Genomic DNA, 27,620 nt, shown 5'->3' on the forward strand with positions numbered 1-27,620 from the left:
CATGGGCATAATGTCTCAGTGCCATTATAATTTTTTTTGTTACCTCTTCCAACAGTTCGTATAGGTCATACTGTTTACACAGTATCCCAGTGGCCTAAGATACTGGACTCCTAAGCCATGGATTGTGAGTTCTAGTCTTTTCTGAAGTGGATGAGAGCAGAGTGGCGCAGCGGAAGCGTGCTGGGCCCATAACCCAGAGGTCGATGGATCGAAACCATCCTCTGCTAAACAGTTCTTTTTAAGTGCGAACAACATTTTTAAAAAATGTGTCGTTTCATGGGCATGTCTCAGTGCCATTATAATTTTTTTTTTACCTCTTCCAACAGTTCGTATAGGTCATACTGTTTACACAGTATCCCAGTGGCCTAAGACACTGGACTCCTAAGCAATGGATTGTGAGTTCTAGTCTTTTCTGAAGAGGATGAGAGCAGAGTTAAGCAGCGGAAGCGTGCTGGGCCCATAACCCAGAGGTCGATGGATCGAAACATCCTCTGCTAAACAGTTTATTTTAAGTGCGAACAACATTTTTTAAAAATGTGTCGTTTCATGGGCATGTCTCAGTGCCATTATATATATTTTTTTACCTCTTCCAACAGTTCGTATAGGTCATACTGTTTACACAGTATCCCAGTGGCCTAAGATACTGGACTCCTAAGCCAAAGATTTTGAGTTCTAGTCTTTTCTGAAGTGGCTGAGAGCAGAGTGGAGCAGCGGAAGCGTGCTGGGCCCATAACCCAGAGGTCGATGGATCGAAACCATCCTCTGCTAAACAGTTTATTTTAAGTGCGAACAACATTTTTAAAAAATGTGTCGTTTCATGGGCATAATGTCTCAGTGCCATTATACATTTTTTTTTACCTCTTCCAACAGTTCGTATAGGTCATACTGTTTACACAGTATCCCAGTGGCCTAAGATACTGGACTCCTAAGCCATGGATTGTGAGTTCTAGTCTTTTCTGAAGTGGCTGAGAGCAGAGTGGCGCAGCGGAAGCGTGCTGGGCCCATAACCCAGAGGTAGATGGATCGAAACCATCCTCTGCTAAATAGTTTATTTTAAGTGCGAACAACATTTTAAAAAAATGTGTCGTTTCATGGGCATAATGTCTCAGTGCCATTATAATTTTTTTTGTTACCTCTTCCAACAGTTCGTATAGGTCATACTGTTTACACAGTATCCCAGTGGCCTAAGATACTGGACTCCTAAGCCATGGATTGTGAGTTCTAGTCTTTTCTGAAGTGGATGAGAGCATAGTGGCGCAGCGGAAGCGTGCTGGGCCCATAACCCAGAGGTCGATGGATCGAAACCATCCTCTGCTAAACAGTTCTTTTTAAGTGCGAACAACATTATTAAAAAATGTGTCGTTTCATGGGCATGTCTCAGTGCCATTATAATTTTTTTTTTACCTCTTCCAACAGTTCGTATAGGTCATACTGTTTACACAGTATCCCAGTGGCCTAAGACACTGGACTCCTAAGCAATGGATTGTGAGTTCTAGTCTTTTCTGAAGGGGATGAGAGCAGAGTGAAGCAGCGGAAGCGTGCTGGGCCCATAACCCAGAGGTCGATGGATCGAAACATCCTCTGCTAAACAGTTTATTTTAAGTGCGAACAACATTTTTTAAAAATGTGTCGTTTCATGGGCATGTCTCAGTGCCATTATATATATTTTTTTACCTCTTCCAAAAGTTCGTATAGGTCATACTGTTTACACAGTATCCCAGTGGCCTAAGATACTGGACTCCTAAGCCAAAGATTTTGAGTTCTAGTCATTTCTGATGTGGCTGAGAGCAGAGTGGCGTAGCGGAAGCGTGCAGGGCCCATAACCCAGAGGTCGATGGATCGAAACCATCCTCTGCTAAACAGATTATTTTCAAAAATGAAACGCAAACAGAAATTAGAAAGCTAAATTTCATTTGCATGTCTCAGTGCTATCCAGTACACATTGTTTTTACTGCTTGTATCAGTTTGTACTATTTGCAAAAGGTAGACAGTGCCCCAGTGGCCTAATGGATAAGGCACTGGCCTCCTAAGCCAGGGATTGTGGGTTCAAGTCCCATCTGGGGTGGATGGAAGCAGAGTGGCGCAGCGGAAGCGTGCTGGGCCCATAACCCAGAGGTCGATGGATCGAAACCATCCTCTGCTAAACAGTTTATTTTAAGTGCGAACAACATTTTTAAAAAATATGTCGTTTCATGGGCATAATGTCTCAGTGCCATTATATTTTTTTTTTACCTCTTCCAACAGTTCGTATAGGTCATACTGTTTACACAGTATCCCAGTGGCCTAAGATACTGGACTCCTAAGCCATGAATTGTGAGTTCTAGTCTTTTCTGAAGTGGCTGAGAGCAGAGTGGCGCAGCGGAAGCGTGCTGGGCCCATAACCCAGAGGTAGATGGATCGAAACCATCCTCTGCTAAATAGTTTATTTTAAGTGCGAACAACATTTTAAAAAAATGTGTCGTTTCATGGGCATAATGTCTCAGTGCCATTATAATTTTTTTTTTTACCTCTTCCAACAGTTCGTATAGGTCATACTGTTTACACAGTATCCCAGTGGCCTAAGATACTGGACTCCTAAGCCATGGATTGTGAGTTCTAGTCTTTTCTGAAGGGGATGAGAGCAGAGTGAAGCAGCGGAAGCGTGATGGGCCCATAACCCAGAGGTCGATGGATCGAAACATCCTCTGCTAAACAGTTTATTTTAAGTGCGAACAACATTTTTTTAAAATGTGTCGTTTCATGGGCATGTCTCAGTGCCATTATATATATTTTTTTACCTCTTCCAACAGTTCGTATAGGTCATACTGTTTACACAGTATCCCAGTGGCCTAAGATACTGGACTCCTAAGCCAAAGATTTTGAGTTCTAGTCTTTTCTGAAGTGGCTGAGAGCAGAGTGGTGCAGCGGAAGCATGCTGGGCCCATAACCCAGAGGTCGATGGATCGAAACCATCCTCTGCTAAACAGTTTATTTTAAGTGCGAACAACATTTTTAAAAAATGTGTCCTTTCATGGGGATAATGTCTCAGTGCCATTATCCATTTTTTTTTACCTCTTCCAACAGTTCGTATAGGTCATACTGTTTACACAGTATCCCAGTGGCCTAAGATACTGGACTCCTAAGCCATGGATTGTGAGTTCTAGTCTTTTCTGAAGTGGCTGAGAGCAGAGTGGCGCAGCGGAAGCGTGCTGGGCCCATAACCCAGAGGTAGATGGATCGAAACCATCCTCTGCTAAATAGTTTATTTTAAGTGCGAACAACATTTTTAAAAAATGTGTCGTTTCATGGGCATAATGTCTCAGTGCCATTATAATTTTTTTTGTTACCTCTTCCAACAGTTCGTATAGGTCATACTGTTTACACAGTATCCCAGTGGCCTAAGATACTGGACTCCTAAGCCATGGATTGTGAGTTCTAGTCTTTTCTGAAGTGGATGAGAGCAGAGTGGCGCAGCGGAAGCGTGCTGGGCCCATAACCCAGAGGTCGATGGATCGAAACCATCCTCTGCTAAACAGTTCTTTTTAAGTGCGAACAACATTTTTAAAAAATGTGTCGTTTCATGGGCATGTCTCAGTGCCATTATAATTTTTTTTTTACCTCTTCCAACAGTTCGTATAGGTCATACTGTTTACACAGTATCCCAGTGGCCTAAGACACTGGACTCCTAAGCAATGGATTGTGAGTTCTAGTCTTTTCTGAAGGGGATGAGAGCAGAGTGAAGCAGCGGAAGCGTGCTGGGCCCATAACCCAGAGGTCGATGGATCGAAACATCCTCTGCTAAACAGTTTATTTTAAGTGCGAACAACATTTTTTTAAAATGTGTCGTTTCATGGGCATGTCTCAGTGCCATTATATATATTTTTTTACCTCTTCCAACAGTTCGTATAGGTCATACTGTTTACACAGTATCCCAGTGGCCTAAGATACTGGACTCCTAAGCCAAAGATTTTGAGTTCTAGTCTTTTCTGAAGTGGCTGAGAGCAGAGTGGAGCAGCGGAAGCGTGCTGGGCCCATAACCCAGAGGTCGATGGATCGAAACCATCCTCTGCTAAACAGTTTATTTTAAGTGCGAACAACATTTTTAAAAAATGTGTCGTTTCATGGGCATAATGTCTCAGTGCCATTATACATTTTTTTTTACCTCTTCCAACAGTTCGTATAGGTCATACTGTTTACACAGTATCCCAGTGGCCTAAGATACTGGACTCCTAAGCCATGGATTGTGAGTTCTAGTCTTTTCTGAAGTGGCTGAGAGCAGAGTGGCGCAGCGGAAGCGTGCTGGGCCCATAACCCAGAGGTAGATGGATCGAAACCATCCTCTGCTAAATAGTTTATTTTAAGTGCGAACAACATTTTAAAAAAATGTGTCGTTTCATGGGCATAATGTCTCAGTGCCATTATAATTTTTTTTGTTACCTCTTCCAACAGTTCGTATAGGTCATACTGTTTACACAGTATCCCAGTGGCCTAAGATACTGGACTCCTAAGCCATGGATTGTGAGTTCTAGTCTTTTCTGAAGTGGATGAGAGCAGAGTGGCGCAGCGGAAGCGTGCTGGGCCCATAACCCAGAGGTAGATGGATCGAAACCATCCTCTGCTAAATAGTTTATTTTAAGTGCGAACAACATTTTAAAAAAATGTGTCGTTTCATGGGCATAATGTCTCAGTGCCATTATAATTTTTTTTGTTACCTCTTCCAACAGTTCGTATAGGTCATACTGTTTACACAGTATCCCAGTGGCCTAAGATACTGGACTCCTAAGCCATGGATTGTGAGTTCTAGTCTTTTCTGAAGGGGATGAGAGCAGAGTGAAGCAGCGGAAGCGTGATGGGCCCATAACCCAGAGGTCGATGGATCGAAACATCCTCTGCTAAACAGTTTATTTTAAGTGCGAACAACATTTTTTTAAAATGTGTCGTTTCATGGGCATGTCTCAGTGCCATTATATATATTTTTTTACCTCTTCCAACAGTTCGTATAGGTCATACTGTTTACACAGTATCCCAGTGGCCTAAGATACTGGACTCCTAAGCCAAAGATTTTGAGTTCTAGTCTTTTCTGAAGTGGCTGAGAGCAGAGTGGTTCAGCGGAAGCATGCTGGGCCCATAACCCAGAGGTCGATGGATCGAAACCATCCTCTGCTAAACAGTTTATTTTAAGTGCGAACAACATTTTTAAAAAATGTGTCCTTTCATGGGGATAATGTCTCAGTGCCATTATCCATTTTTTTTTACCTCTTCCAACAGTTCGTATAGGTCATACTGTTTACACAGTATCCCAGTGGCCTAAGATACTGGACTCCTAAGCCATGGATTGTGAGTTCTAGTCTTTTCTGAAGTGGCTGAGAGCAGAGTGGCGCAGCGGAAGCGTGCTGGGCCCATAACCCAGAGGTAGATGGATCGAAACCATCCTCTGCTAAATAGTTTATTTTAAGTGCGAACAACATTTTAAAAAAATGTGTCGTTTCATGGGCATAATGTCTCAGTGCCATTATAATTTTTTTTGTTACCTCTTCCAACAGTTCGTATAGGTCATACTGTTTACACAGTATCCCAGTGGCCTAAGATACTGGACTCCTAAGCCATGGATTGTGAGTTCTAGTCTTTTCTGAAGTGGATGAGAGCAGAGTGGCGCAGCGGAAGCGTGCTGGGCCCATAACCCAGAGGTCGATGGATCGAAACCATCCTCTGCTAAACAGTTCTTTTTAAGTGCGAACAACATTTTTAAAAAATGTGTCGTTTCATGGGCATGTCTCAGTGCCATTATAATTTTTTTTTTACCTCTTCCAACAGTTCGTATAGGTCATACTGTTTACACAGTATCCCAGTGGCCTAAGACACTGGACTCCTAAGCAATGGATTGTGAGTTCTAGTCTTTTCTGAAGGGGATGAGAGCAGAGTGAAGCAGCGGAAGCGTGCTGGGCCCATAACCCAGAGGTCGATGGATCGAAACATCCTCTGCTAAACAGTTTATTTTAAGTGCGAACAACATTTTTTTAAAATGTGTCGTTTCATGGGCATGTCTCAGTGCCATTATATATATTTTTTTACCTCTTCCAACAGTTCGTATAGGTCATACTGTTTACACAGTATCCCAGTGGCCTAAGATACTGGACTCCTAAGCCAAAGATTTTGAGTTCTAGTCTTTTCTGAAGTGGCTGAGAGCAGAGTGGAGCAGCGGAAGCGTGCTGGGCCCATAACCCAGAGGTCGATGGATCGAAACCATCCTCTGCTAAACAGTTTATTTTAAGTGCGAACAACATTTTAAAAAAATGTGTCGTTTCATGGGCATAATGTCTCAGTGCCATTATACATTTTTTTTTACCTCTTCCAACAGTTCGTATAGGTCATACTGTTTACACAGTATCCCAGTGGCCTAAGATACTGGACTCCTAAGCCATGGATTGTGAGTTCTAGTCTTTTCTGAAGTGGCTGAGAGCAGAGTGGCGCAGCGGAAGCGTGCTGGGCCCATAACCCAGAGGTAGATGGATCGAAACCATCCTCTGCTAAATAGTTTATTTTAAGTGCGAACAACATTTTAAAAAAATGTGTCGTTTCATGGGCATAATGTCTCAGTGCCATTATAATTTTTTTTGTTACCTCTTCCAACAGTTCGTATAGGTCATACTGTTTACACAGTATCCCAGTGGCCTAAGATACTGGACTCCTAAGCCATGGATTGTGAGTTCTAGTCTTTTCTGAAGTGGATGAGAGCAGAGTGGCGCAGCGGAAGCGTGCTGGGCCCATAACCCAGAGGTCGATGGATCGAAACCATCCTCTGCTAAACAGTTCTTTTTAAGTGCGAACAACATTTTTAAAAAATGTGTCGTTTCATGGGCATGTCTCAGTGCCATTATAATTTTTTTTTTACCTCTTCCAACAGTTCGTATAGGTCATACTGTTTACACAGTATCCCAGTGGCCTAAGACACTGGACTCCTAAGCAATGGATTGTGAGTTCTAGTCTTTTCTGAAGGGGATGAGAGCAGAGTGAAGCAGCGGAAGCGTGCTGGGCCCATAACCCAGAGGTCGATGGATCGAAACATCCTCTGCTAAACAGTTTATTTTAAGTGCGAACAACATTTTTTTTAAATGTGTCGTTTCATGGGCATGTCTCAGTGCCATTATATATATTTTTTTACCTCTTCCAACAGTTCGTATAGGTCATACTGTTTACACAGTATCCCAGTGGCCTAAGATACTGGACTCCTAAGCCAAAGATTTTGAGTTCTAGTCTTTTCTGAAGTGGCTGAGAGCAGAGTGGCGCAGCGGAAGCGTGCTGGGCCCATAACCCAGAGGTCGATGGATCGAAACCATCCTCTGCTAAACAGTTTATTTTAAGTGCGAACAACATTTTTAAAAAATGTGTCGTTTCATGGGCATAATGTCTCAGTGCCATTATACATTTTTTTTTACCTCTTCCAACAGTTTGTATAGGTCATACTGTTTACACAGTATCCCAGTGGCCTAAGATACTGGACTCCTAAGCCATGGATTGTGAGTTCTAGTCTTTTCTGAAGTGGCTGAGAGCAGAGTGGCGCAGCGGAAGCGTGCTGGGCCCATAAACCAGAGGTAGATGGATCGAAACCATCCTCTGCTAAATAGTTTATTTTAAGTGCGAACAACATTTTAAAAAAATGTGTCGTTTCATGGGCAGAATGTCTCAGTGCCATTATAATTTTTTTTGTTACCTCTTCCAACAGTTCGTATAGGTCATACTGTTTACACAGTATCCCAGTGGCCTAAGATACTGGACTCCTAAGCCATGGATTGTGAGTTCTAGTCTTTTCTGAAGTGGATGAGAGCAGAGTGGCGCAGCGGAAGCGTGCTGGGCCCATAACCCAGAGGTCGATGGATCGAAACCATCCTCTGCTAAACAGTTCTTTTTAAGTGCGAACAACATTTTTAAAAAATGTGTCGTTTCATGGGCATGTCTCAGTGCCATTATAATTTTTTTTTTACCTCTTCCAACAGTTCGTATAGGTCATACTGTTTACACAGTATCCCAGTGGCCTAAGATACTGGACTCCTAAGCCATGGATTGTGAGTTCTAGTCTTTTCTGAAGTGTCTGAGAGCAGAGTGGCGCAGCGGAAGCGTGCTTGGCCCATAACCCAGAGGTTGATGGATCGAAACCATCCTCTGCTAAACAGTTCATTTTAAGTGCGAACAACATTTTTAAAAAATGTGTCGTTTCAAGGGCATGTCTCAGTGCCATTATAATTTTTTTTTTACCTCTTCCAACAGTTCGTATAGGTCATACTGTTTACACAGTATCCCAGTGGCCTAAGATACTGGACTCCTAAGCCATGGATTGTGAGTTCTAGTCTTTTCTAATGTGGCTGAGAGCAGAGTGGCGCAGCGGAAGCGTGCTGGGCCCATAACCCAGAGGTCGATGGATCGAAACCATCCTCTGCTAAACAGTTTATTTTAAGTGCGAACAACATTTTTAAAAAATATGTTATTTCATGGGCATAATGTCTCAGTGCCATTATAATTTTTGTTTTACCTCTTCCAACAGTTCGTATAGGTCATACTGTTTACACAGTATCCCAGTGGCCTAAGATACTGGACTCCTAAGCCATGGATTGTGAGTTCTAGTCTTTTCTGAAGTGGCTGAGAGCAGAGTGGCGCAGCGGAAGCGTGCTGGGCCCATAACCCAGAGGTCGATGGATCGAAACCATTCTCTGCTAAACAGTTCATTTTAAGTGCGAACAACATTTTTTAAAAATGTGTCGTTTCATGGGCATGTCTCAGTGCCATTATAATTTTTTTTTTACCTCTTCCAACAGTTCGTATAGGTCATACTGTTTACACAGTATCCCAGTGGCCTAATACACTGGACTCCTAAGCAATGGATTGTGAGTTCTAGTCTTTTCTGAAGGGGATGAGAGCAGAGTGGCGCAGCGGAAGCGTGCTGGGCCCATAACCCAGAGGGCGATGGATCGAAACATCCTCTGCTAAACAGTTTATTTTAAGTGCGAACAACATTTTTTAAAAATGTGTCGTTTCATGGGCATGTCTCAGTGCCATTATATATATTTTTTTACCTCTTCCAACAGTTTGTTTAGGTCATACTGTTTACACAGTATCCCAGTGGCCTAAGATACTGGACTCCTAAGCCAAAGATTTTGAGTTCTAGTCTTTTCTGAAGTGGCTGAGAGCAGAGTGGCGCAGCGGAAGCGTGCTGGGCCCATAACCCAGAGGTAGATGGATCGAAACCATCCTCTGCTAAATAGTTTATTTTAAGTGCGAACAACATTTTTAAAAAATGTGTCGTTTCATGGGCATAATGTCTCAGTGCCATTATAATTTTTTTTTACCTCTTCCAACAGTTCGTATAGGTCATACTGTTTACACAGTATCCCAGTGGCCTAAGATACTGGACTCCTCAGCCAAAGATTTTGAGTTCTAGTCTTTTCTGAAGTGGCTGAGAGCAGAGTGGCGCAGCGGAAGCGTGCTGTGCCGATAACCCAGGGGTCGATGAATCGAAACCATCCTCTGCTAAACAGTTTATTTTAAGTGAGAACAACATTTTTAAAAAATTTGTCGTTTCATGGGCATGTCTCAGTGCCATTATATATATTTTTTGACCTCTTCCAACAGTTTGTATAGGTCATACTGTTTACACAGTATCCCAGTGGCCTAAGATACTGGACTCCTAAGCCAAAGATTTTGAGTTCTAGTCTTTTCTGAAGTGGCTGAGAGCAGAGTGGCACAGCGGAAGCGTGCTGGGCCCATAACCCAGAAGTCGATGGATCGAAACCATCCTCTGCTAAACAGATTATTTTCAAAAATGAAACGCAAACAGAAATTAGAAAGCTAAATTTCATTTGCGTGTCTCAGTGCTATCCAGTACACATTGTTTTTACTGCTTGTATCAGTTCGTACTATTTGCAAAAGGTAGACAGTGCCCCAGTGGCCTAATGGATAAGGCACTGGCCTCCTAAGCCAGGGATTGTGGGTTCAAGTCCCATCTGGGGTGGATGGAAGCAGAGTGACGCAGCGGAAGCGTGCTGGGCCCATAATGTCTCATGGGCATAATGTCTCAGTGCCATTATAATTTTTTTTTACCTCTTCCAACAGTTCGTATAGGTCATACTGTTTACACAGTATCCCAGTGGCCTAAGATACTGGACTCCTAAGCCATGGATTGTGAGTTCTAGTCTTTTCTGAAGTGGCTGAGAGCAGAGTGGCGCAGCGGAAGCGTGCTGGGCCCATAACCCAAAGGTCGATGGATCGAAACCATCCTCTGCTAAACAGTTTATTTTAAGTGCGAACAACATTTTTTAAAAATGTGTCTTTTCATGGGCATGTCTCAGTGCCATTATATATATTTTTTTACCTCTTCCAACAGTTCGTATAGGTCATACTGTTTACACAGTTTCCCAGTGGCCTAAGATACTGGACTCCTAAGCCATGGATTGTGAGTTCTAGTCTTTTCTGAAGTGGCTGAGAGCAGAGTGGCGCAGCGGAAGCGTGCTGGGCTCATAACCCAGAGGTCGATGGATCGAAACCATCCTCTGCTAAACAGTTTATTTTAAGTGCGAACAACATTTTTTAAAAATGTGTCGTTTCATGGGCATGTCTCAGTGCCATTATATATATTTTTTTACCTCTTCCAACAGTTCGTATAGGTCATACTGTTTACACAGTTTCCCAGTGGCCTAAGATACTGGACTCCTAAGCCATGGATTGTGAGTTCTAGTCTATTATGAAGTGGCTGAGAGCAGAGTGGCGCAGCGGAAGCGTGCTGGGCTTATAACCCAGAGGTCGATGGATCGAAACCATCCTCTGCTAAACAGTTTATTTTAAGTGCGAACAACATTTTTTAAAAATGTGTCGTTTCATGGGCATGTCTCAGTGCCATTATATATATTTTTTACCTCTTCCAACAGTTCGTATAGGTCATACTGTTTACACAGTATCCCAGTGGCCTAAGATACTGGACTCCTAAGCCAAATATTTTGAGTTCTAGCCTTTTCTGAAGTGGCTGAGAGCAGAGTGGCACAGCGGCAGCGTGCTAGGCCCATAACCCGGAGGTCGATGGATCGAAACCATCCTCTGCTAAACAGTTTATTTTAAGTGCGAACGACATTTTTAAAAAATGTGTCGTTTCATGGGCATAATGTCTCAGTGCCATTATAATTTTTTTTTACCTCTTCCAACAGTTCGTATAGGTCATACTGTTTACACAGTATCCCAGTGGCCTAAGATACTGGACTCCTAAGCCATGGATTGTGAGTTCTAGTCTTTTCTGAAGTGGCTGAGAGCAGAGTGGCGCAGCGGAAGCGTGCTGGGCCAATAACCCAGAGGTCGATGGATCGAAACCATCCTCTGCTAAACAGATTATTTTCAAAAATGAAACGCAAACAGAAATTAGAAAGCTAAATTTCATTTACGTGTCTCAGTGCTATCCAGTACACAATGTTTTTACTGCTTGTATCAGTTCGTACTATTTACAAAAGGTAGACAGTGCCCCAGTGGCCTAATGGATAAGGCACTGGCCTCCTAAGCCAGGGTTTTTGGGTTCAAGTCCCATCTGGGGTGGATGGAAGCAGAGTGGCGCAGCGGAAGCGTGCTGGGCCCATAACCCAGTGGTCGATGGATCGAAACCATCCTCTGCTAAACAGTTTATTTTAAGTGCGAACGACATTTTTAAAAAATGTGTCGTTTCATGGGCATGTCTCAGTGCCATTATATATATTTTTTTACCTCTTCCAACAGTTTGTATAGGTCATACGGTTTACACAGTATCCCAGTGGCCTAAGATACTGGACTCCTAAGCCATGGATTGTGAGTTCTAGTCTTTTCTGAAGTGGCTGAGAGCAGAGTGGCGCAGCGGAAGCGTGCTGTTCCCATAACCCAGAGGTCGATGGATCGAAACCATCCTCTGCTAAACAGTTTATTTTAAGTGCGAACAACATTTTTAAAAAATGTGTCGTTTCATGGGCATGTCTCAGCGCCATTATATATATTTTTTTTAGCTCTTCCAACAGTTCGTATAGGTCATACTGTTTACACAGGATCCCAGTGGCCTAAGATACTGGACTCCTAAGCCATGGATTTTGAGTTCTAGTCTTTTCTGAAGTGGCTGAGAGCAGAGTGGCACAGCGGAAGCGTGCTGGGCCCATAACCCAGAGGTCGATGGATCGAAACCATCCTCTGCTAAACAGTTTATTTTAAGTGCGAACAACATTTTTAAAAAATGTGTCGTTTCATGGGCATGTCTCAGTGCCATTATATATTTTTTTTTACCTCTTCCAACAGTTCGTATAGGTCATACTGTTTACACAGTATCCCAGTGGCCTAAGACACTGGACTCCTAAGCAATGGATTGTGAGTTCTAGTCTTTTCTGAAGCAGATGAGAGCAGAGTGGCGCAGCGGAAGCGTGCTGGGCCCATAACCCAGAGGTCGATGGATCGAAACCATCCTCTGCTAAACAGTTTATTTTAAGTGCGAACAACATTTTTAAAAAATGTGTCATTTCATGGGCATAATGTCTCAGTGCCATTATAATTTTTTTTTTACCTCTTCCAACAGTTCGTATAGGTCATACTGTTTACACAGTATCCCAGTGGCCTAAGATACTGGACTCCTAAGCCATGGATTGTGAGTTCTAGTCTTTTCTGAAGTGGCTGAGAGCAGAGTGGCGCAGCGGAAGCGTGCTGGGCCCATAACCCAGAGGTCGATGGATCGAAACCATCCTCTGCTAAACAGTTTATTTTAAGTGCGAACAACAGTTTTAAAAAATGTGTCCTTTCATGGGCATGTCTCAGTGCCATTATATATATTTTTTTACCTCTTCCAACAGTTCGTATAGGTCATACTGTTTACACAGTATCCCAGTGGCCTAAGATACTGGACTCCTAAGCCATGGATTGTGAGTTCTAGTCTTTTCTGAAGTGGCTGAGAGCAGAGTGGTGCAGCGGAAGCGTGCTTGGCCCATAACCCAGAGGTTGATGGATCGAAACCATCCTCTGCTAAACAGTTCATTTTAAGTGCGAACAACATTTTTTTTAAATGTGTCGTTTCATGGGCATGTCTCAGTGCCATTATAATTTTTTTTTTACCTCTTCCAACAGTTCGTATGGGTCATACTGTTTACACAGTATCCCAGTGGCCTAAGATACTGGACTCCTAAGCCATGGATTGTGAGTTCTAGTCTTTTCTGAAGTGGCTGAGAGCAGAGTGGCACAGCGGAAGCGTGCTGGGCCCATAACCCAGCGGTCGATGGATCGAAACCATCCTCTGCTAAACAGATTATTTTCAAAAATGAAACGCAAACAGAAATTAGAAAGCTAAATTTCATTTGCGTGTCTCAGTGCTATCCAGTACACATTGTTTTTACTCCTTGTATCAGTTCGTACTATTTGCAGACACTGGTAGACAGTGCCCCAGTGGCCTAATGGATAAGGCACTGGCCTCCTAAGCCAGGGATTGTGGGTTTAAGTCCCATCTGGGTTGGATGGAAACAGAGTGGCGCAGCGGAAGCGTGCTGGGCCCATAACCCAGAGGTCGATGGGTCGAAACCATTCTCTGCTAAACAGTTTATTTTAAGTGCGAACAACATTTTTAAAAAATGTGTCGTTTCATGGGCATAATGTCTCAGTGCCATTATATATATTTTTTTACCTCTTCCAACAGTTCGTATAGGTCATACTGTTTACACAGTATCCCAGTGGCCTAAGATACTGGACTCCTAAGCCATGGATTGTGAGTTCTAGTCTTTTCTGAAGTGGCTGAGAGCAGCGTGGCGCAGCGGAAGCGTGCTGGGCCCATAACCCAGAGATCGATGGATCGAAACCATCCTCTGCTAAACAGTTTATTTTAAGTGCGAACAACATTTTTAAAAAATGTGTCGTTTCATGGGCATGTCTCAGTGCCATTATATATATTTTTTTACCTCTTCCAACAGTTCGTATAGGTCATACTGTTTACACAGTATCCCAGTGGCCTAAGATACTGGACTCCTAAGCCATGGATTGTGAGTTCTAGTCTTTTCTGAAGTGGCTGAGAGCAGAGTGGCACAGCGGAAGCGTGCTGGGCCCATAACCCAGAGGTCGATGGATCGAAACCATCCTCTGCTAAACAGATCATTTTCAAAAATGAAACGCAAACAGAAATTAGAAAGACAAATTTCATTTGCGTGTCTCAGTGCTATCCAGTACACATTGTTTTTACTCCTTGTATCAGTTCGTACTATTTGCAGACACTGGTAGACAGTGCCCCAGTGGCCTAATGGATAAGGCACTGGCCTCCTAAGCCAGGGATTGTGGGTTTAAGTCCCATCTGGGTTGGATGGAAACAGAGTGGCGCAGCGGAAGCGTGCTGGGCCCATAACCCAGAGGTCGATGGGTCGAAACCATCCTCTGCTAAACAGTTTATTTTAAGTGCGAACAACATTTTTTAAAAATGTGTCGTTTCATGGGCATAATGTCTCAGTGCCATTATATATATTTTTTTACCTCTTCCAACAGTTCGTATAGGTCATACTGTTTACACAGTATCCCAGTGGCCTAAGATACTGGACTCCTAAGCCAAAGATTTTGAGTTCTAGTCTTTTCTGAAGTGGCTGAGAGCAGAGTGGCGCAGCGGAAGCGTGCTGGGCCCATAACCCAGAGGTCGATGGATCGAAACCATCCTCTGCTAAACAGTTTATTTTAAGTGCGAACAACAGTTTTAAAAAATGTGTCCTTTCATGGGCATGTCTCAGTGCCATTATATATATTTTTTTACCTCTTCCAACAGTTCGTATAGGTCATACTGTTTACACAGTATCCCAGTGGCCTAAGACACTAGACTCCTAAGCAATGGATTGTGAGTTCTAGTCTTTTCTGAAGCGGATGAGAGCAGAGTGGCGCAGCGGAAGCGTGCTGGGCCCATAACCCAGAGGTCGATGGATCGAAACATCCTCTGCCAAACAGTTTATTTTAAGTGCGAACAACATTTTTTAAAAATGTGTCGTTTCATGGGCATGTCTCAGTGCCATTATATATATTTTTTTACCTCTTCCAACAGTTCGTATAGGTCATACTGTTTACACAGTATCCCAGTGGCCTAAGATACTGGACTCCTAAGCCATGGATTGTGAGTTCTAGTCTTTTCTGAAGTGGCTGCGAGCAGAGTGGCGCAGTGGAAGCGTGCTGGGCCCATAACCCAGAGGTCAATGGATCGAAACCATCCTCTGCTAAACAGTTTATTTTAAGTGCGAACAACATTTTTAAAAAATTTGTCTTTTCATGGTCATGTCTCAGTGCCATTATATATATTTTTTTACCTCTTCCAACAGTTCGTATAGGTCATACTGTTTACACAGTATCCCAGTGGCCTAAGATACTGGACTCCTAAGCCATGGATTGTGAGTTCTAGTCTTTTCTGAAGTGGCTGAGAGCAGAGTGGCGCAGCGGAAGCGTGCTGGGCCCATAACCCAGAGGTCGATGGATCGAAACCATCCTCTGCTAAACAGTTCATTTTAAGTGCGAACAACATTTTTAAAAAATGTGTCGTTTCATGGGCCTGTCTCAGTGCCATTATATATATTTTTTTACCTCTTCCAACAGTTCGTATAGGTCATACTGTTTACACAGTATCCCAGTGGCCTAAGATACTGGACTCCTAAGCCAAAGATTTTGAGTTCTAGTCTTTTCTGAAGTGGCTGAGAGCAGAGTGGCGCAGCGGAAGCGTGCTGGGCCCATAACCCAGAGGTCGATGGATCGAAACCATCCTCTGCTAAACAGTTTATTTTAAGTGCGAACAACATTTTTAAAAAATGTGTCGTTTCATGGGCATGTCTCAGTGCCATTATATATATTTTTTTACCTCTTCCAACAGTTCGTATAGGTCATACTGTTTACACAGTATCCCAGTGGCCTAAGACACTAGACTCCTAAGCAATGGATTGTGAGTTCTAGTCTTTTCTGAAGCGGATGAGAGCAGAGTGGAGCAGCGGAAGCTTGCTTGGCCCATAACCCAGAGGTCGATGGATCGAAACATCCTCTGCTAAACAGTTTATTTTAAGTGCGAACAACATTTTTTAAAAATGTGTCGTTTCATGGGCATGTCTCAGTGCCATTATATATATTTTTTTACCTCTTCCAACAGTTCGTATAGGTCATACTGTTTACACAGTATCCCAGTGGCCTAAGATACTGGACTCCTAAGCCATGGATTGTGAGTTCTAGTCTTTTCTGAAGTGGCTGCGAGCAGAGTAGCGCAGCGGAAGCGTGCTGGGCCCATAACCCAGAGGTCAATGGATCGAAACCATCCTCTGCTAAACAGTTTACTTTAAGTGCGAACAACATTTTTTAAAAATGTGTCGTTTCATGGGCATAAAGTCTCAGTGCCATTATATATATTTTTTTACCTCTTCCAACAGTTCGTATAGGTCACACTGTTTACACAGTATCCCAGTGGCCTAAGATACTGGACTCCTAAGCCATGGATTGTGAGTTCTAGTCTTTTCTGAAGTGGCTGAGAGCAGAGTGGTGCAGCGGAAGCGTGCTGGGCCCATAACCCAGAGGTTGATGGATCGAAACCATCCTCTGCTAAACAGTTTATTTTAAGTGCAACAACATTTTTATAAAATGTGTCGTTTCATGGGCATGTCTCAGTGCCATTATATATATTTTTTTACCTCTTCCAACAGTTCGTATAGGTCATACTGTTTACACAGTATCCCAGTGGCCTAAGATACTGGACTCCTAAGCCATGGATTGTGAGTTCTAGTCTTTTCTGAAGTGGCTGCGAGCAGAGTGGCGCAGCGGAAGCGTGCTGGGCCCATAACCCAGAGGTCAATGGATCGAAACCATCCTCTGCTAAACAGTTTATTTTAAGTGCGAACAACATTTTTAAAAAATGTGTCGTTTCATGGGCATAATGTCTCAGTGCCATTATATATATTTTTTTACCTCTTCCAACAGTTCGTATAGGTCATACTGTTTACACAGTATCCCAGTGGCCTAAGATACTGGACTCCTAAGCCATGGATTGTGAGTTCTAGTCTTTTCTGAAGTGGCTGCGAGCAGAGTGGCGAAGCGGAAGCGTGCTGGGCCCATAACCCAGAGGTCGATGGATCGAAACCATCCTCTGCTAAACAGTTTATTTTAAGTGCGAACAACAGTTTTAAAAAATGTGTCCTTTCATGGGTATGTCTCAGTGCCATTATAATTTTTTTTTTACCTCTTCCAACAGTTCGTATAGGTCATACTGTTTACACAGTATCCCAGTGGCCTAAGATACTGGACTCCTAAGCCATGGATTGTGAGTCTTTTCTGAAGTGGCTGAGAGCAGAGTGGTGCAGCGGAAGCGTGCTGGGCCCATAACCCAGAGGTTGATGGATCGAAACCATCCTCTGCTAAACAGTTTATTTTAAGTGCGAACAACATTTTTTAAAAAATGTGTCGTTTCATGGTCATGTCTCAGTGCCATTATATATATTTTTTTACCTCTTCCAACAGTTCGTATAGGTCATACTGTTTACACAGTATCCCAGTGGCCTAAGATGCTGGACTCCTAAGCCATGGATTGTGAGTTCTAGTCTTTTCTGAAGTGGCTGAGAGCAGAGTGGCGCAGCGGAAGCGTGCTGGGCCCATAACCCAGAGGTCGATGGATCAAAAACATCCTCTGCTAATCAGATTATTATCAAAAATGAAACGCAAACAGAAATTAGAAAGCTAAATTTAATTTGCTTGTCTCAGTGCTATCCAGTACACATTGTTTTTACTGCTTGTATCAGTTCGTACTATTTGCAAAAGGTAGACAGTGCCCCAGTGGCCTAATGGATAAGGCACTGGCCTCCTAAGCCAGGGATTGTGGGTTCAAGTCCCATCTGGGGTGGATGGAAGCAGAGTGGTGCAGCGGAAGCGTGCTGTGCCCAGAGGTCGATGGATCGAAACCATCCTCTGCTAAACAGTTCAATGTCTCAGTGCCATTATAAAATTTTTTTTACCTCTTCCAACAGTTCGTATAGGTCATACTGTTTACACAGTATCCCAGTGGCCTAAGATACTGGACTCCTAAGCCATGGATTGTGAGTTCTAGTCTTTTCTGAAGTGGCTGAGAGCAGAGTGGCGCAGTGGAAGCGTGCTGGGCCCATAACCCAGAGGTCGATGGATCGAAACCATCCTCTGCTAAACAGTTTATTTTAAGTGCGAACAACATTTTTAAAAAATGTGTCGTTTCATGGGCATGTCTCAGTGCCATTATAATTTTTTTTTTACCTCTTCCAACAGTTCGTATAGGTCATACTGTTTACACAGTATCCCAGTGGCCTAAGATACTGGACTCCTAAGCCATGGATTGTGAGTTCTAGTCTTTTCTGAAGTGGCTGAGAGCAGAGTGGCACAGCGGAAGCGTGCTGGGCCCATAACCCAGAGGTCGATGGATCGAAACTATCCTCAGCTAAACAGATTATTTTCAAAAATGAAACGCAAACAGAAATTAGAAAGCTAAATTTCATTTGCGTGTCTCAGTGCTATCCAGTACACATTGTTTTTACTCCTTGTATCAGTTCGTACTATTTGCAGACACTGGTAGACAGTGCCCCAGTGGCCTAATGGATAAGGCACTGGCCTCCTAAGCCAGGGATTGTGGGTTTAAGTCCCATCTGGGTTGGATGGAAACAGTGTGGCGCAGCGGAAGCGTTCTGGGCCCATAACCCAGAGGTCGATGGGTCGAAACCATCCTCTGCTAAACAGTTTATTTTAAGTGCGAACAACATTTTTAAAAAATGTGTCTTTTCATGGTCATGTCTCAGTGCCATTATATATATTTTTTTACCTCTTCCAACAGTTCGTATAGGTCATACTGTTTACACAGTATCCCAGTGGCCTAAGATACTGGACTCCTAAGCCAAAGATTTTGAGTTCTAGTCTTTTCTGAAGTGGCTGAGAGCAGAGTGGCGCAGCGGAAGCGTGCTGGGCCCATAACCCAGAGGTCGATGGATCGAAACCATCCTCTGCTAAACAGTTTATTTTAAGTGCGAACAACAGTTTTAAAAAATGTGTCCTTTCATGGGCATGTCTCAGTGCCATTATATATATTTTTTTACCTCTTCCAACAGTTCGTATAGGTCATACTGTTTACACAGTATCCCAGTGGCCTAAGACACTAGACTCCTAAGCAATGGATTGTGAGTTCTAGTCTTTTCTGAAGCGGATGAGAGCAGAGTGGCGCAGCGGAAGCGTGCTGGGCCCATAACCCAGAGGTCGATGGATCGAAACATCCTCTGCCAAACAATTTATTTTAAGTGCGAACAACATTTTTTAAAAATGTGTCGTTTCATGGGCATGTCTCAGTGCCATTATATATATTTTTTTACCTCTTCCAACAGTTCGTATAGGTCATACTGTTTACACAGTATCCCAGTGGCCTAAGATACTGGACTCCTAAGCCATGGATTGTGAGTTCTAGTCTTTTCTGAAGTGGCTGCGAGCAGAGTGGCGCAGTGGAAGCGTGCTGGGCCCATAACCCAGAGGTCAATGGATCGAAACCATCCTCTGCTAAACAGTTTATTTTAAGTGCGAACAACATTTTTTAAAAATTTGTCTTTTCATGGTCATGTCTCAGTGCCATTATATATATTTTTTTACCTCTTCCAACAGTTCGTATAGGTCATACTGTTTACACAGTATCCCAGTGGCCTAAGATACTGGACTCCTAAGCCATGGATTGTGAGTTCTAGTCTTTTCTGAAGTGGCTGAGAGCAGAGTGGTGCAGCGGAAGCGTGCTGGGCCCATAACCCAGAGGTCGATGGATCGAAACCATCCTCTGCTAAACAGTTCATTTTAAGTGCGAACAACATTTTTAAAAAATGTGTCGTTTCATGGGCCTGTCTCAGTGCCATTATATATATTTTTTTACCTCTTCCAACAGTTCGTATAGGTCATACTGTTTACACAGTATCCCAGTGGCCTAAGATACTGGACTCCTAAGCCATGGATTGTGAGTTCTAGTCTTTTCTGAAGTGGCTGAGAGCAGAGTGGCGCAGCGGAAGCGTGCTGGGCCCATAACCCAGAGGTCGATGGATCGAAACCATCCTCTGCTAAACAGTTTATTTTAAGTGCGAACAACATTTTTAAAAAATGTGTCGTTTCATGGGCATGTCTCAGTGCCATTATAATTTTTTTTTTACCTCTTCCAACAGTTCGTATAGGTCATACTGTTTACACAGTATCCCAGTGGCCTAAGATACTGGACTCCTAAGCCATGGATTGTGAGTTCTAGTCTTTTCTGAAGTGGCTGAGAGCAGAGTGGCACAGCGGAAGCGTGCTGGGCCCATAACCCAGAGGTCGATGGATCGAAACTATCCTCAGCTAAACAGATTATTTTCAAAAATGAAACGCAAACAGAAATTAGAAAGCTAAATTTCATTTGCGTGTCTCAGTGCTATCCAGTACACATTGTTTTTACTCCTTGTATCAGTTCGTACTATTTGCAGACACTGGTAGACAGTGCCCCAGTGGCCTAATGGATAAGGCACTGGCCTCCTAAGCCAGGGATTGTGGGTTTAAGTCCCATCTGGGTTGGATGGAAACAGTGTGGCGCAGCGGAAGCGTTCTGGGCCCATAACCCAGAGGTCGATGGGTCGAAACCATCCTCTGCTAAACAGTTTATTTTAAGTGCGAACAACATTTTTAAAAAATGTGTCTTTTCATGGTCATGTCTCAGTGCCATTATATATATTTTTTTACCTCTTCCAACAGTTCGTATAGGTCATACTGTTTACACAGTATCCCAGTGGCCTAAGATACTGGACTCCTAAGCCAAAGATTTTGAGTTCTAGTCTTTTCTGAAGTGGCTGAGAGCAGAGTGGCGCAGCGGAAGCGTGCTGGGCCCATAACCCAGAGGTCGATGGATCGAAACCATCCTCTGCTAAACAGTTTATTTTAAGTGCGAACAACAGTTTTAAAAAATGTGTCCTTTCATGGGCATGTCTCAGTGCCATTATATATATTTTTTTACCTCTTCCAACAGTTCGTATAGGTCATACTGTTTACACAGTATCCCAGTGGCCTAAGACACTAGACTCCTAAGCAATGGATTGTGAGTTCTAGTCTTTTCTGAAGCGGATGAGAGCAGAGTGGCGCAGCGGAAGCGTGCTGGGCCCATAACCCAGAGGTCGATGGATCGAAACATCCTCTGCCGAACAATTTATTTTAAGTGCGAACAACATTTTTTAAAAATGTGTCGTTTCATGGGCATGTCTCAGTGCCATTATATATATTTTTTTACCTCTTCCAACAGTTCGTATAGGTCATACTGTTTACACAGTATCCCAGTGGCCTAAGATACTGGACTCCTAAGCCAAAGATTTTGAGTTCTAGTCTTTTCTGAAGTGGCTGAGAGCAGAGTGGCGCAGCGGAAGCGTGCTGGGCCCATAACCCAGAGGTCGATGGATCGAAACCATCCTCTGCTAAACAGTTTATTTTAAGTGCGAACAACATTTTTAAAAAATGTGTCGTTTCATGGGCATGTCTCAGTGCCATTATATATATTTTTTTACCTCTTCCAACAGTTCGTATAGGTCATACTGTTTACACAGTATCCCAGTGGCCTAAGACACTAGACTCCTAAGCAATGGATTGTGAGTTCTAGTCTTTTCTGAAGCGGATGAGAGCAGAGTGGAGCAGCGGAAGCTTGCTTGGCCCATAACCCAGAGGTCGATGGATCGAAACATCCTCTGCTAAACAGTTTATTTTAAGTGCGAACAACATTTTTTAAAAATGTGTCGTTTCATGGGCATGTCTCAGTGCCATTATATATATTTTTTTACCTCTTCCAACAGTTCGTATAGGTCATACTGTTTACACAGTATCCCAGTGGCCTAAGATACTGGACTCCTAAGCCATGGATTGTGAGTTCTAGTCTTTTCTGAAGTGGCTGCGAGCAGAGTAGCGCAGCGGAAGCGTGCTGGGCCCATAACCCAGAGGTCAATGGATCGAAACCATCCTCTGCTAAACAGTTTACTTTAAGTGCGAACAACATTTTTTAAAAATGTGTCGTTTCATGGGCATAAAGTCTCAGTGCCATTATATATATTTTTTTACCTCTTCCAACAGTTCGTATAGGTCACACTGTTTACACAGTATCCCAGTGGCCTAAGATACTGGACTCCTAAGCCATGGATTGTGAGTTCTAGTCTTTTCTGAAGTGGCTGATAGCAGAGTGGCGCAGCGGAAGCGTGCTGGGCCCATAACCCAGAGGTCGATGGATCGAAACCATCCTCTGCTAAACAGTTTATTTTAAGTGCAACAACATTTTTATAAAATGTGTCGTTTCATGGGCATGTCTCAGTGCCATTATATATATTTTTTTACCTCTTCCAACAGTTCGTATAGGTCATACTGTTTACACAGTATCCCAGTGGCCTAAGATACTGGACTCCTAAGCCATGGATTGTGAGTTCTAGTCTTTTCTGAAGTGGCTGCGAGCAGAGTGGCGCAGCGGAAGCGTGCTGGGCCCATAACCCAGAGGTCAATGGATCGAAACCATCCTCTGCTAAACAGTTTATTTTAAGTGCGAACAACATTTTTAAAAAATGTGTCGTTTCATGGGCATAATGTCTTAGTGCCATTATATATATTTTTTTACCTCTTCCAACAGTTCGTATAGGTCATACTGTTTACACAGTATCCCAGTGGCCTAAGATACTGGACTCCTAAGCCATGGATTGTGAGTTCTAGTCTTTTCTGAAGTGGCTGCGAGCAGAGTGGCGAAGCGGAAGCGTGCTGGGCCCATAACCCAGAGGTCGATGGATCGAAACCATCCTCTGCTAAACAGTTTATTTTAAGTGCGAACAACAGTTTTAAAAAATGTGTCTTTTCATGGTCATGTCTAGGTGCCATTATAATTTTTTTTTTACCTCTTCCAACAGTTCGTATAGGTCATACTGTTTACACAGTATCCCAGTGGCCTAAGATACTGGACTCCTAAGCCATGGATTGTGAGTTCTAGTCTTTTCTGAAGTGGCTGAGAGCAGAGTGGCGCAGCGGAAGCGTGCTGGGCCCATAACCCAGAGGTCGATGGATCGAAACCATCCTCTGCTAAACAGTTTATTTTAAGTGCGAACAACATTTTTAAAAAATGTGTCTTTTCATTGGTCATGTCTCAGTGCCATTATATATATTTTTTTACCTCTTCCAACAGTTCGTATAGGTCATACTGTTTACACAGTATCCCAGTGGCCTAAGATACTGGACTCCTAAGCCATGGATTGTGAGTTCTAGTCTTTTCTGAAGTGGCTGATAGCAGAGTGGCGCAGCGGAAGCGTGCTGGGCCCATAACCCAGAGGTCGATGGATCGAAACCATCCTCTGCTAAACAGTTTATTTTAAGTGCAACAACATTTTTATAAAATGTGTCGTTTCATGGGCATGTCTCAGTGCCATTATATATATTTTTTTACCTCTTCCAACAGTTCGTATAGGTCATACTGTTTACACAGTATCCCAGTGGCCTAAGATACTGGACTCCTAAGCCATGGATTGTGAGTTCTAGTCTTTTCTGAAGTGGCTGCGAGCAGAGTGGCGCAGCGGAAGCGTGCTGGGCCCATAACCCAGAGGTCAATGGATCGAAACCATCCTCTGCTAAACAGTTTATTTTAAGTGCGAACAACATTTTTAAAAAATGTGTCGTTTCATGGGCATAATGTCTCAGTGCCATTATATATATTTTTTTACCTCTTCCAACAGTTCGTATAGGTCATACTGTTTACACAGTATCCCAGTGGCCTAAGATACTGGACTCCTAAGCCATGGATTGTGAGTTCTAGTCTTTTCTGAAGTGGCTGAGAGCAGAGTGGCGCAGCGGAAGCGTGCTGGGCCCATAACCCAGAGGTCGATGGATCGAAACCATCCTCTGCTAAAGAGTTTATTTTAAGTGCGAACAACATTTTTAAAAAATGTGTCGTTTCATGGTCATGTCTCAGTGCCATTATATATATTTTTTTACCTCTTCCAACAGTTCGTATAGGTCATACTGTTTACACAGTATCCCAGTGGCCTAAGATGCTGGACTCCTAAGCCATGGATTGTGAGTTCTAGTCTTTTCTGAAGTGGCTGAGAGCAGAGTGGCGCAGCGGAAGCGTGCTGGGCCCATAACCCAGAGGTCGATGGATCAAAAACATCCTCTGCTAATCAGATTATTATCAAAAATGAAACGCAAACAGAAATTAGAAAGCTAAATTTAATTTGCGTGTCTCAGTGCTATCCAGTACACATTGTTTTTACTGCTTGTATCAGTTCGTACTATTTGCAAAAGGTAGACAGTGCCCCAGTGGCCTAATGGATAAGGCACTGGCCTCCTAAGCCAGGGATTGTGGGTTCAAGTCCCATCTGGGGTGGATGGAAGCAGAGTGGTGCAGCGGAAGCGTGCTGTGCCCATAACCCAGAGGTCGATGGATCGAAACCATCCTCTGCTAAACAGTTCAATGTCTCAGTGCCATTATAATTTTTTTTTTACCTCTTCCAACAGTTCGTATAGGTCATACTGTTTACACAGTATCCCAGTGGCCTAAGATACTGGACTCCTAAGCCATGGATTGTGAGTTCTAGTCTTTTCTGAAGTGGCTGAGAGCAGAGTGGCGCAGCGGAAGCGTGCTGGGCCCATAACCCAGAGGTCGATGGATCGAAACCATCCTCTGCTAAACAGTTTATTTTAAGTGCGAACAACATTTTTAAAAAATGTGTCGTTTCATGGGCATGTCTCAGTGCCATTATATATATTTTTTTACCTCTTCCAACAGTTCGTATAGGTCATACTGTTTACACAGTATCCCAGTGGCCTAAGACACTAGACTCCTAAGCAATGGATTGTGAGTTCTAGTCTTTTCTGAAGCGGATGAGAGCAGAGTGGAGCAGCGGAAGCTTGCTTGGCCCATAACCCAGAGGTCGATGGATCGAAACATCCTCTGCTAAACAGTTTATTTTAAGTGCGAACAACATTTTTTAAAAATGTGTCGTTTCATGGGCATGTCTCAGTGCCATTATATATATTTTTTTACCTCTTCCAACAGTTCGTATAGGTCATACTGTTTACACAGTATCCCAGTGGCCTAAGATACTGGACTCCTAAGCCATGGATTGTGAGTTCTAGTCTTTTCTGAAGTGGCTGCGAGCAGAGTAGCGCAGCGGAAGCGTGCTGGGCCCATAACCCAGAGGTCAATGGATCGAAACCATCCTCTGCTAAACAGTTTACTTTAAGTGCGAACAACATTTTTTAAAAATGTGTCGTTTCATGGGCATAAAGTCTCAGTGCCATTATATATATTTTTTTACCTCTTCCAACAGTTCGTATAGGTCATACTGTTTACACAGTATCCCAGTGGCCTAAGATACTGGACTCCTAAGCCATGGATTGTGAGTTCTAGTCTTTTCTGAAGTGGCTGATAGCAGAGTGGCGCAGCGGAAGCGTGCTGGGCCCATAACCCAGAGGTCGATGGATCGAAACCATCCTCTGCTAAACAGTTTATTTTAAGTGCAACAACATTTTTATAAAATGTGTCGTTTCATGGGCATGTCTCAGTGCCATTATATATATTTTTTTACCTCTTCCAACAGTTCGTATAGGTCATACTGTTTACACAGTATCCCAGTGGCCTAAGATACTGGACTCCTAAGCCATGGATTGTGAGTTCTAGTCTTTTCTGAAGTGGCTGCGAGCAGAGTGGCGCAGCGGAAGAGTGCTGGGCCCATAACCCAGAGGTCAATGGATCGAAACCATCCTCTGCTAAACAGTTTATTTTAAGTGCGAACAACATTTTTAAAAAATGTGTCGTTTCATGGGCATAATGTCTCAGTGCCATTATATATATTTTTTTACCTCTTCCAACAGTTCGTATAGGTCATACTGTTTACACAGTATCCCAGTGGCCTAAGATACTGGACTCCTAAGCCATGGATTGTGAGTTCTAGTCTTTTCTGAAGTGGCTGCGAGCAGAGTGGCGAAGCGGAAGCGTGCTGGGCCCATAACCCAGAGGTCGATGGATCGAAACCATCCTCTGCTAAACAGTTTATTTTAAGTGCGAACAACAGTTTTAAAAAATGTGTCCTTTCATGGGTATGTCTCAGTGCCATTATAATTTTTTTTTTACCTCTTCCAACAGTTCGTATAGGTCATACTGTTTACACAGTATCCCAGTGGCCTAAGATACTGGACTCCTAAGCCATGGATTGTGAGTTCTAGTCTTTTCTGAAGTGGCTGAGAGCAGAGTGGTGCAGCGGAAGCGTGCTGGGCCCATAACCCAGAGGTTGATGGATCGAAACCATCCTCTGCTAAACAGTTTATTTTAAGTGCGAACAACATTTTTAAAAAATGTGTCTTTTCATGGTCATGTCTCAGTGCCATTATATATATTTTTTTACCTCTTCCAACAGTTCGTATAGGTCATACTGTTTACACAGTATCCCAGTGGCCTAAGATACTGGACTCCTAAGCCATGGATTGTGAGTTCTAGTCTTTTCTGAAGTGGCTGAGAGCAGAGTGGCGCAGCGGAAGCGTGCTGGGCCCATAACCCAGAGGTCGATGGATCGAAACCATCCTCTGCTAAACAGTTTATTTTAAGTGCGAACAACATTTTAAAAAAATGTGTCTTTTCATGGTCATGTCTCAGTGCCATTATATATATTTTTTTACCTCTTCCAACAGTTCGTATAGGTCATACTGTTTACACAGTATCCCAGTGGCCTAAGATACTGGACTCCTAAGCCATGGATTGTGAGTTCTAGTCTTTTCTGAAGTGGCTGATAGCAGAGTGGCGCAGCGGAAGCGTGCTGGGCCCATAACCCAGAGGTCGATGGATCGAAACCATCCTCTGCTAAACAGTTTATTTTAAGTGCAACAACATTTTTATAAAATGTGTCGTTTCATGGGCATGTCTCAGTGCCATTATATATATTTTTTTACCTCTTCCAACAGTTCGTATAGGTCATACTGTTTACACAGTATCCCAGTGGCCTAAGATACTGGACTCCTAAGCCATGGATTGTGAGTTCTAGTCTTTTCTGAAGTGGCTGCGAGCAGAGTGGCGCAGCGGAAGCGTGCTGGGCCCATAACCCAGAGGTCAATGGATCGAAACCATCCTCTGCTAAACAGTTTATTTTAAGTGCGAACAACATTTTTAAAAAATGTGTCGTTTCATGGGCATAATGTCTCAGTGCCATTATATATATTTTTTTACCTCTTCCAACAGTTCGTATAGGTCATACTGTTTACACAGTATCCCAGTGGCCTAAGATACTGGACTCCTAAGCCATGGATTGTGAGTTCTAGTCTTTTCTGAAGTGGCTGAGAGCAGAGTGGCGCAGCGGAAGCGTGCTGGGCCCATAACCCAGAGGTCGATGGATCGAAACCATCCTCTGCTAAACAGTTTATTTTAAGTGCGAACAACATTTTTAAAAAATGTGTCGTTTCATGGTCATGTCTCAGTGCCATTATATATATTTTTTTACCTCTTCCAACAGTTCGTATAGGTCATACTGTTTACACAGTATCCCAGTGGCCTAAGATGCTGGACTCCTAAGCCATGGATTGTGAGTTCTAGTCTTTTCTGAAGTGGCTGAGAGCAGAGTGGCGCAGCGGAAGCGTGCTGGGCCCATAACCCAGAGGTCGATGGATCAAAAACA

General features: G+C 43.2%; 19 non-coding genes across 19 annotated transcripts; all 19 read left to right on the plus strand.

Annotated features, from left to right (window-relative positions):
- The first annotated feature begins 1,992 nt into the window (after nucleotides 1-1,992).
- trnar-ccu (transfer RNA arginine (anticodon CCU)) lies at nucleotides 1,993-2,065 on the plus strand. Its single transcript has one exon. It is a non-coding gene; the product is annotated as a tRNA-Arg (tRNA).
- Nucleotides 2,066-9,909: 7,844 nt separating this feature from the next.
- trnar-ccu (transfer RNA arginine (anticodon CCU)) lies at nucleotides 9,910-9,982 on the plus strand. Its single transcript has one exon. It is a non-coding gene; the product is annotated as a tRNA-Arg (tRNA).
- Nucleotides 9,983-10,454: 472 nt separating this feature from the next.
- Nucleotides 10,455-10,526, plus strand: trnam-cau (transfer RNA methionine (anticodon CAU)). Its single transcript has one exon. It is a non-coding gene; the product is annotated as a tRNA-Met (tRNA).
- Nucleotides 10,527-10,725: 199 nt separating this feature from the next.
- trnai-uau (transfer RNA isoleucine (anticodon UAU)) lies at nucleotides 10,726-10,797 on the plus strand. Its single transcript has one exon. It is a non-coding gene; the product is annotated as a tRNA-Ile (tRNA).
- Nucleotides 10,798-11,474: 677 nt separating this feature from the next.
- trnar-ccu (transfer RNA arginine (anticodon CCU)) lies at nucleotides 11,475-11,547 on the plus strand. Its single transcript has one exon. It is a non-coding gene; the product is annotated as a tRNA-Arg (tRNA).
- Nucleotides 11,548-17,763: 6,216 nt separating this feature from the next.
- Nucleotides 17,764-17,836, plus strand: trnar-ccu (transfer RNA arginine (anticodon CCU)). The gene has a single exon. It is a non-coding gene; the product is annotated as a tRNA-Arg (tRNA).
- A 224-nt stretch (nucleotides 17,837-18,060) lies between these two features.
- trnam-cau (transfer RNA methionine (anticodon CAU)) lies at nucleotides 18,061-18,132 on the plus strand. The gene has a single exon. It is a non-coding gene; the product is annotated as a tRNA-Met (tRNA).
- Nucleotides 18,133-20,803: 2,671 nt separating this feature from the next.
- Nucleotides 20,804-20,875, plus strand: trnam-cau (transfer RNA methionine (anticodon CAU)). Its single transcript has one exon. It is a non-coding gene; the product is annotated as a tRNA-Met (tRNA).
- A 469-nt stretch (nucleotides 20,876-21,344) lies between these two features.
- trnam-cau (transfer RNA methionine (anticodon CAU)) lies at nucleotides 21,345-21,416 on the plus strand. The gene has a single exon. It is a non-coding gene; the product is annotated as a tRNA-Met (tRNA).
- Nucleotides 21,417-22,159: 743 nt separating this feature from the next.
- trnam-cau (transfer RNA methionine (anticodon CAU)) lies at nucleotides 22,160-22,231 on the plus strand. The gene has a single exon. It is a non-coding gene; the product is annotated as a tRNA-Met (tRNA).
- A 743-nt stretch (nucleotides 22,232-22,974) lies between these two features.
- Nucleotides 22,975-23,046, plus strand: trnam-cau (transfer RNA methionine (anticodon CAU)). Its single transcript has one exon. It is a non-coding gene; the product is annotated as a tRNA-Met (tRNA).
- A 200-nt stretch (nucleotides 23,047-23,246) lies between these two features.
- Nucleotides 23,247-23,318, plus strand: trnam-cau (transfer RNA methionine (anticodon CAU)). Its single transcript has one exon. It is a non-coding gene; the product is annotated as a tRNA-Met (tRNA).
- Nucleotides 23,319-23,790: 472 nt separating this feature from the next.
- trnam-cau (transfer RNA methionine (anticodon CAU)) lies at nucleotides 23,791-23,862 on the plus strand. Its single transcript has one exon. It is a non-coding gene; the product is annotated as a tRNA-Met (tRNA).
- Nucleotides 23,863-24,267: 405 nt separating this feature from the next.
- Nucleotides 24,268-24,340, plus strand: trnar-ccu (transfer RNA arginine (anticodon CCU)). The gene has a single exon. It is a non-coding gene; the product is annotated as a tRNA-Arg (tRNA).
- A 231-nt stretch (nucleotides 24,341-24,571) lies between these two features.
- trnam-cau (transfer RNA methionine (anticodon CAU)) lies at nucleotides 24,572-24,643 on the plus strand. The gene has a single exon. It is a non-coding gene; the product is annotated as a tRNA-Met (tRNA).
- Nucleotides 24,644-25,386: 743 nt separating this feature from the next.
- trnam-cau (transfer RNA methionine (anticodon CAU)) lies at nucleotides 25,387-25,458 on the plus strand. The gene has a single exon. It is a non-coding gene; the product is annotated as a tRNA-Met (tRNA).
- A 1,014-nt stretch (nucleotides 25,459-26,472) lies between these two features.
- On the plus strand, nucleotides 26,473-26,544 carry trnam-cau (transfer RNA methionine (anticodon CAU)). Its single transcript has one exon. It is a non-coding gene; the product is annotated as a tRNA-Met (tRNA).
- Nucleotides 26,545-26,743: 199 nt separating this feature from the next.
- trnam-cau (transfer RNA methionine (anticodon CAU)) lies at nucleotides 26,744-26,815 on the plus strand. The gene has a single exon. It is a non-coding gene; the product is annotated as a tRNA-Met (tRNA).
- Nucleotides 26,816-27,287: 472 nt separating this feature from the next.
- On the plus strand, nucleotides 27,288-27,359 carry trnam-cau (transfer RNA methionine (anticodon CAU)). The gene has a single exon. It is a non-coding gene; the product is annotated as a tRNA-Met (tRNA).
- The last annotated feature ends 261 nt before the right edge of the window (nucleotides 27,360-27,620 follow it).

This window comes from Oncorhynchus clarkii, chromosome 7, assembly GCF_045791955.1.
Source record: "Oncorhynchus clarkii lewisi isolate Uvic-CL-2024 chromosome 7, UVic_Ocla_1.0, whole genome shotgun sequence".
NCBI lineage: Eukaryota > Metazoa > Chordata > Actinopteri > Salmoniformes > Salmonidae > Oncorhynchus > Oncorhynchus clarkii.